The sequence below is a fragment of the Natrix helvetica genome (assembly GCF_964273705.1).
Source record: "Natrix helvetica genome assembly, chromosome: 3".
Taxonomy (NCBI): domain Eukaryota; kingdom Metazoa; phylum Chordata; class Lepidosauria; order Squamata; family Natricidae; genus Natrix; species Natrix helvetica.
Window position 1 is genome coordinate 31,042,772 of NC_138549.1, and position 8,797 is coordinate 31,051,568.

The window sequence follows — 8,797 nt, forward strand, 5'->3', positions numbered from 1 at the left end:
TGGACTCTCTCGGGTTTTTCTTTTTCTTTTGAAGACTAAATATGTTAGATTTTAATTAGACTTTGTGGCTTAGTATTTAACTAAGTTTGTATTTAGGCTTCGTGATATCTTTCAGGTATTGATTTTCTGTAGCCACAGGTACATCTGGTCACTCTAGCTTTGACAACCTAGATAGGTATCTGCCAAAATACTATACAGTACTTTTAAAGTCTAAAAAGTATCCTGTCTGGCTTTGAATCTTGGAATCCTAAACAATTATGTCTATTAATCTTACCTATATATAAACCTCTACATCACCTGGAATAATTCTTCTACTCAATAGAAGAACTGAATTGATACTTTCATTATCAGATGAGTATACATAGGATTGGAGTCAACTTGATGTGAGAGTAAAACCATAATGTCTTGTCTAGGTTTTCTCATGTATATTCCCTTGAAGTAAAAGGATATTAGCCTTTGAATGTCATCCAGACTGGATGACTGGAATATTTTCACATAACTTATACAACGGTCCTGTATAGTATCCTGTCCTTTCCAACTTCATCATTTAGATCTGTTTATTTATTTGTGCCATTTCTATGTCACTGACTTCCAAACTCACCAGATGGTTTACAGAATTATGCAAAATCATAAAAATATAGCAATATTACCACCACCATTAATGAAATCTGGCATCCCATAACAACTTCCTTCCTTCGCTTCACCCATTAAAGTTTCTGCTTTTGCATTCCATGGTGCATTTTTTGTATTGTAAACATTTCCCTACTGTTATTTAATGTGATTTTTGAAGATTCACAATTTTCACTGCTATTATACTTTCCATATGAACCTGAGTCATTTTAACTCTGAAATCAGTGTTCTTTATTTTTATAGGACTTTGTTTATACCAAGGTTAGTACATATGTTACAATTGTGCTGGCATGCAAACAAAAGCTACACCTGGGCTTCTTCCTGCAATGCAAACACTCCCAGCCTTGTGACTAGGGTCATTATTGCTTGTCATGCAGATTACAGCCTGTGAGAGTTGGCAAAGTACAAGAATAAAGGGAAGATGTTTGGCATTGAGCCTAAATTACATCAGAACCTTGGAGCCATTTGGGAACTGAGACAGTCTATTTGCTGCAATGTGACATTCTTGAACCTTCATTTTATTTATTTAGTGTATTTGTGGATATTCCCGCTATTTAATGAATATTTGAAAATAAGCAACATGAAGAAAAATTATAATAGAATCAATTAAATTTGTTACTTTAGTTTCTAATATCATTAAGCTCAACACTTTAGGACACAAAATATATGTTTGTGTTTGAAACAGGAAGCTTTCAGTATCCATGAGTCTTTGCTATGCCTTACCTCTTTGTTACAACCTGCAATAAAAATGTAGGTACTTTTATTACAAGGGCAGTTTGAAGTCTTTTCTTTAGTGTACCTATTATTTGGTAGGAATTGTTTTTGTTAACAGTTCACTGAAAAATTGAATTGAAGTAAAACTTGAAAAAAATTAAGTAAACCCTGCTAAGGAAAAATTAACATTTTAGTATGAATAATTAACACTCAAATATCTCTGGGCTATAGATTAGAAATTCTCAAGAAGATAACACATCTGTTTCTAGGTTTTCTAAATCTTTAATAAGGCATCATGTCTTTGCCTATATGTTGCTCCTTTCCTCTTCTTCCTTTTGATGTTTGACAAAAAGATGTATCTAACAAATCCAGGGGTGTATTCTCATGGTGAATTATATAAATTTCCTGCTCCAGGAAGAATGATTACATGAAGACATTTCTATACGTATCTTTTTTGCAGTGTATTCCAATGTGATCAGCAGGTCTTAAGTAATTATTGGTCAGGCTGATGTTTTTAAGCCTTTTGCCTCATTCGCCGATAACTATTGCTTCTTTAAAAATATTGCTCAATATGAGTAATTGCATCCATAGATTAAACCATATCTTGGTTATCATTGGAGTACAGGTAATCCTCGATTTACAATCACAATTGAGCCCAAAAGTGAGACATTTGTTAAGGAAGTTGTGCCCCATTTTATAACCTTTCTTGTCACAGTTGTTAAGTGAATCACTGCAGTTGGTAAATTAGTAACATGGTTGTTAAGTCAATCTGGTTTTCCCATTGACTTTGCTTATTAGAAGGTTTCAACAGTTGATCACATGACCTTGGGACACAGTAACAGTCATAAATACGAACCAGTTGCCAAGCATCTGAATTTTGAAAACATGATCATGGGGATGTGGCAAATATTGTAACTGAAAAACAGTGATAAATCACATTTTTCAGTGACGTTGTAGCTTTGAACAGTCACTACATGAACTATTGTAAGTGGAGGACTACTTGTACTAATTTTTGAAGTATCAAAAGTAACTTCTATCTGCTTGCAACTATGACTGAGCATGATATTTAATATTATATTAAATATATAAATATTATATTGAATATATGAATATATTAAATATAGATTCACAAAATGTAAATTCTTTAAACGGAGGAGTTAAAATGATGCAAGTATGTTCAAAATGCTACTGCTTTTTTAACACATCCATGCACAATGCACACCAATGAGCTATTTCCTTTTGGGGTAAGAACATTTACCACAGTACAGAAAATAAGTAAGAAAAGTACGATGGTTAAAGCTGTGAGATAAAAGGAGAGGGAGGAAATATAGCTAAATATAATTTATACCAATGTTTGTTCACTACACTTCTCCTTATAACATTATTCTGTTAGGCACCTATACATTTTTACACACATGTGAGACAGACTGCAGTTGCCCCATAAGCAAACTATATTTTAACATTTCTTCACTCTATCTACATTTTTCATCATTCTTACAGCAGTTATAACTTTTGCAGTATTTGTTTCTTGGACACTAACACTTACAGCATTCATTTAAATTCCATTCTTCAACATATCTTTATATTCCCTTGTAAATCTCTAAAATAATTCTCTCACCATTCCCTCACTTATTTTATACCAAATCACTCTATCATTTTTATTTTTAATCCATTAACTATATTAATTTAATAAGATCATGATTGTAGCATAAAAAGTAGAGTCAATTAATTCTAGATCAGTAGCTCCTGTTAATATATTGTATATAGTATATGCAGCTTAATGCACATTTATGTTTGTTTAGGAGCAAAAACACAGTGACATTACGTTGCACATTTGTGCTACCTTTACAAATCAGAGCTAGAAAGGAAGTTTCAAAATTGAATTGCAATAGTGTAGAATTTAATAAATGGAAGAAATGCTTGAAGATTACTGATGGGGTGGTTTTTTATATCTAATGATGTGTTTAAATGGGATTGTAGTTCTAGTTCATGTACCATCTGAAGATTTGATTTTGCAATTCATCATTTTGTATTTCAAGTAATAAAAGGATTTTCTGTAGATTTCCTGTTGCACAAAGCCACTGACATCTCAGAAGGACAAAGCATTTTGTTTAAAAGCAACCTAGTTTGAAATATAATATTAGAAGAGAATGTAGTATTACAATTGCCATTGTTCTGTATCTATGTAAAGTTAGAGAGATCCAGTTTGCTTAGTAATTATATGGCAACAATTTAAATGGTGCCAACAGCAAATCATCTGTTTAAATATAACCTTCAATGACTTTACCAAGTAGGGATTAAGTATATAAACATCATAGATAACTTAGTAACCAAGTAAGTTGGTAAGACTGTAGAGCTGCCTGACCAGATCTCATTCATTTAAACATATTTTAAAAAAATATTTACTTTAAATTCAGAGATCATTGTAGGGCAAGTTGTTGCATGCTCATCTGGCATTTCTCAACATTACTGTGTTTCCTAGGGATAAAGTAACTCCTCTTAACTCCAATAAATCTAATTAATGGTACTCCAATTATATTATCTGCCTTCAATTTAGCCTGTCCCCTACAGCAGGAACAAATTTCTCAGCTGAAGCTCTGTTTTCTTATTCTAAATTATTACTATTTTGGTATTTAATACAATAGAGGATATCAATAATGGAGAATATTTGTAGCTCCAAGTTTGAGTTTGAGTTTATTAAATTTATAAACCGCCCCCTCTCCCCGCAGGGACTCAAGGCGGTGTACCGACAGTACATATATCAAAACAACAAAGCACAACACGAAAACCCAGACAAACAACGTAAACATACAGTCTGTATATTAGCCCAAACTAATTTATAGTTAAAAACAATCTAAAACCAATTAAAACCCCAAAATTTAAAATTTAAAAAGCCATCCAGGAAGGTCAGTAATAAATGTTACTTATGGTTACAATTGGGCCAGGCCGGCTAAGCGGAACAGGTGGGTCTTGAGTTTCTTACGGAAGGAGCAGAGACCAACGGTAGTTCTAATATGGGGGGGGAGGCCGTTCCAGAGGGTTGGGCCCATCACAGAGAAGGCCCTACTCCTGGGCACCGCCCGCCCGCATTGCTTAGCAGAAGGTACCCGGAGGAGTCCCTCTCTGTGACAGCAGATTGGTCGCAGGGATGTATGGGGTAGGATGCGATCCCGCAGATAACTAGGTCCCGAGCCATGGAGCGCTTGAAGTTGAAATGTGCCCTGCCTACTTTCTGAGCTTCGTTGTTTTCTTGCAGATGTTTCATTACCCAAACTAGGTGACATCAGTGCTAGTAAGAATTCCTTATCAGAAACACTGCTTTTCTACTGTTGTTCTGATTCCTATACTTTGCTTCCTGAGGAATTCTAACATTAAGGAATCCCTGCATTGATGGCTGGTTTCATAAGTCCTCGCCACTGATACTGGATGGGAGCTCTGTATCTGAACTGCTTAATGATTTCTCAATGAACCTAACTCCTTGAAGCTTGGAAGACATTTCCAATCTTCATGGCCAAACATTTTGGCTTATATTAGATTTGTATAAGACAGTGAATTGATATATAAACATAATTTCACAAAATTGTCCCCTCTTTTGAATATAACACTAGAGATTTGGCATTGGTACATCCATCAATCCAGCCTGGAAATGATGCTTTAGGAGTGACAAGCCATTGTCTATCAGCTTAATCGTAACAAAACAGCTGGCTGTCAGCCCTGCAGCCAGCTCCTTTTGGGATCTTTGGCCTGCCGCATTTCTATTCTACTATGCTGTTTCATTAGTGGGGAATTGGGAGGGGGAATAGTAAGAAGTAGAATGTGATGTTGCCAAAATAAAATTCCTTTCTAGAATCCAAGGTCATCCTTTGTCTCTGCACCTCTGCACCTGACCGGAACTGGATGGGTGGAACTGCCAGCATGGCAGTGGAGGATTGGACCATGTGATGGACTTGTGGTGTGGGGGCAAGATCTTGAACTTTCAATTGGGTGGGGAAAACCAGGAAGCTTTCAAATTTGGGTATTCCCAGATGTGCCAACACGACTCAATAAATTGGAAATTTATGCAATACTTTGCCTTGGACTCTGATTTGATTTTGGATGTTATTTGGAACAGCTAGTCCAGACTGAGGTCAGATATCTAGGCTATGATATCCAGCAGGGTCAGAGGACCCTCGGCCGTGAACGGAAGGAAGCCATTTGCCAATTACCATGGTAGAAAACTGCATTCACCAGCTACAATGTCATGTAATTGGGGTAAGTCTAAACTCAATCTCTGTGCTTTGTTGGAGTAAGGCAATGTCTAACCCTTTGCAGAGAGGATGAGATACGTTCCTCAGCTACATTTTTTCCCCTTAGAATAAACATCCATTTTATCTGTATTCATTGATTTTCTTTCTGACCAGAGTCATGATGAAGATCAGAAGGACCCAGCCAATAGCTTCCTCATCACACCTTGGTGGCCTCGTAGCTATAGTTCATCCTGTTTCTTTAGTCCATCAAGGGTACTTTCACTTTCTGAGCTGAACCAGTTTTAGTATCTATGCCTTGGGGTTAAGTCTTCCATCTTTCTGCAATCATGAGTGTTTGATTGCACAAAGTAGAGAAGAGTGTTTTATTTTATTGAAGCTTTCACAAGAGTTTCCTGGAAATTCTTTGAAGCTTTTGCTCAGAAATAACTATTCAGTCCCTGCAATATTAGATCTGCCATGTTTTCACCTTTCACTTGTAGCTGAGACAGCAAATTTTACACAGTGCAACTTGTGTCCCCCTCTCCTTTTTATAACCATCTTATAAATATTTCCTGAAAGGCCTAGCATATTTCTCTGCTCAACCATTCTGTCTGCTTTCAATCTGGAGCCTTTCCCTTATCCTCTATAAAACTGAAATACTTGGAACCAGAGTTTTGCCAGAACGGCAGCAGCTTTGGAGGAGAATTTATACAGAGCAATTCTCACCCTTCCCTACCCCACCATAGCAAAATTTCCTATAATCTTTTGCTCCGGTTAAATATCAGAGCACTGCCAATAGAGATAATGCTTTTACTGAGGGAACATGGAGCAAGCAAGTAGGTATATTGTTGAAAGGTTGATTGAATTACAAATCTTAACTAGGCTGATCTCTATGAATGCAAGAAGATAGTGAGTTTTTAAAACAATCAGAACAAGGAAATCTTTTGTGCCTTTGCCTTGAACAGAGAAGAAAATAGTTAAGATTTTTTGTCTTTATTTTAGCTAAGGTGTAGATAAGTCAGAACTTGCTGCAGTTGGGCATGTTCCATCCTCACAAGCCTTTGGTTATCTCAGTTACAGTAACTTTGCCTTCTGACTTAGATAGAAATCTCCTGGTTTTATTAAAAATAGGTTGACAAAACTGAACAAGTGTTTCAGTATTGAAGTTAAAGATGAGAAATGAGATGTGCAAGGACAAAAGAAAGAAATACGCTCATAGCCTTCTTGTTTCACAGTGAAATAAAAATGAGCATTTCCAGTAAATGTTAATGCTCTTGTCTTACTAAAAAAAGGAAACGAATCTGCTTTTAGGTGCACAGAACCGTTGTTCAGAATTGTCAACTTAATTAGTAATCAGGCAAGCCTTTTCAAAGCTATCTCAGTGACTTTGGGCCAGTAACTCTCTCAGCCCAAACTATCACAGTTGTAGGGACAATAAGCGTATTATGTATGTTTGCCACCTTGGGTATACAGTAATAAAGGCAGGATAAAAAAAAACTTTAGAAATGTACCTAGAATTCTGAAATTTCCATATCATTTGTGTTATCATTTGTGATGCCACAATGCATGTAACCATGATTCAAAATTCTAGTCATCGAATAAATATTGTTTTATCTTTGTTGAAATTTTGTCTTTGTATTACTAAATGACATATATTTCCTTCCTCTCTCCCTCATAAACTGGAGATTTAAAAAAGTATGCTTATTATGCATTACCCTATAGACAGACACAGTGGTACTTAATTTTCAGCGCTTCTTCTTAAATATACCCTAAAACACGTTTTTCTACACAAGTCCTAAAGAAAACCCAATTAAACAAGTGAGTCAAAATATACTTGTTCATTTCTTTACTGGTGAAAATGATTCAGAGCTTCATGTATGATGTTCAATAATCTGTTTCATGAACCACTATCTGAAACATCTTTAACCAAAGTCCATTGTGGTTTCAAAAATGTTTTAGTTCTGCTTTAGAATTCTGATCAAAGTTCATTTTGGAATTAAAATTATATGAATAGCATTCTCATTATGTAAATATCTGGCATAGAGAAATCAGTGAGGCTGTGTGATTCGGTGCACATTATAAAGATTATGCTGCATCATTCTGTTTGAATGGGATTTATTTAATGGAACAAAAAGAATGTAGCCCTACAATGCATTGAATAATTGGACAGGATTAACATCATTATTTTTAAATGTTATCTTTCCAAACTATTATTAACCAGATGAATTGCCAAGAGTAATTATATAGTAAACCATATTAGCTGAACTTTCTAATTCAAGGTATACATTAGTGGTTTTTTAAAACCATATGAAGTGAATTAAACTGCCTTACTCCAGGACTTGCTTTATGAACTTTCATGACACACCACAGGATACTTAGTTTTTCTTTAAGAGTTATGAATTTTTTAATGTGTTTAAATGTTTTATAGCCTGAAAACATATGTGAAAATCACATCCATCTTAATTCTCTCATTTACTGAACCAGAGCTATGTGAAGTCTTTGCAATAGACTTCCCTTTTGCATGTTTAGATATGATTATATATGAAAAAAAAAAATTCAGTTTTTGTCATACCAAAGTAGTAGCCAGCTGACTTCGATCAGTTGATTTTCGTGAGCTTCCCCTAGTTAAGCCTTCATGGGAATGTAGTCTTATGCAAAATTTTTAAAAGGTTCACTTTTTTTACATCCAACATCACAATGTAATGAAGCTGTAAGAGCTTCTTCTAGTGACTTTTTGTTGAAACACATCCTGTATTCCACTTTAGAAGGGTGCCCATGGTGGATGACCAGGAGGCAATGCTTAAGAGTTATCAATTATATTCTATGTTAAGAAAACCTCAGATCTTGCCATTGATCATCATGAAATCAGTGAAGTCAAAATACAACACAAGCTATTGTGCTTTATATAAATCAGATTCAGCAATACAATTGCTAGTGCTATACAACCATCAAGATTGTGGTTGTGTACTTAGATTTTCCTCATTAAGCACAATTTCTAGGTATACTTAATTTCTAGAAAATATTTACTAATAAATATTAATGTTAACAACTATTAATTACTACCGCAATAAATAATCAATTTAATTCTGATCAGCTCACACTCCAATAGCAGCGTGTAAAGCAGATGTAACAAAACAAGCCACATTTTGTCTCAGTAACGTCAAGAGGGCGGGATAGCAATTCACAAGGGATCAAGGCTTGGTTGTAACCTAAACCCTCTAGATATA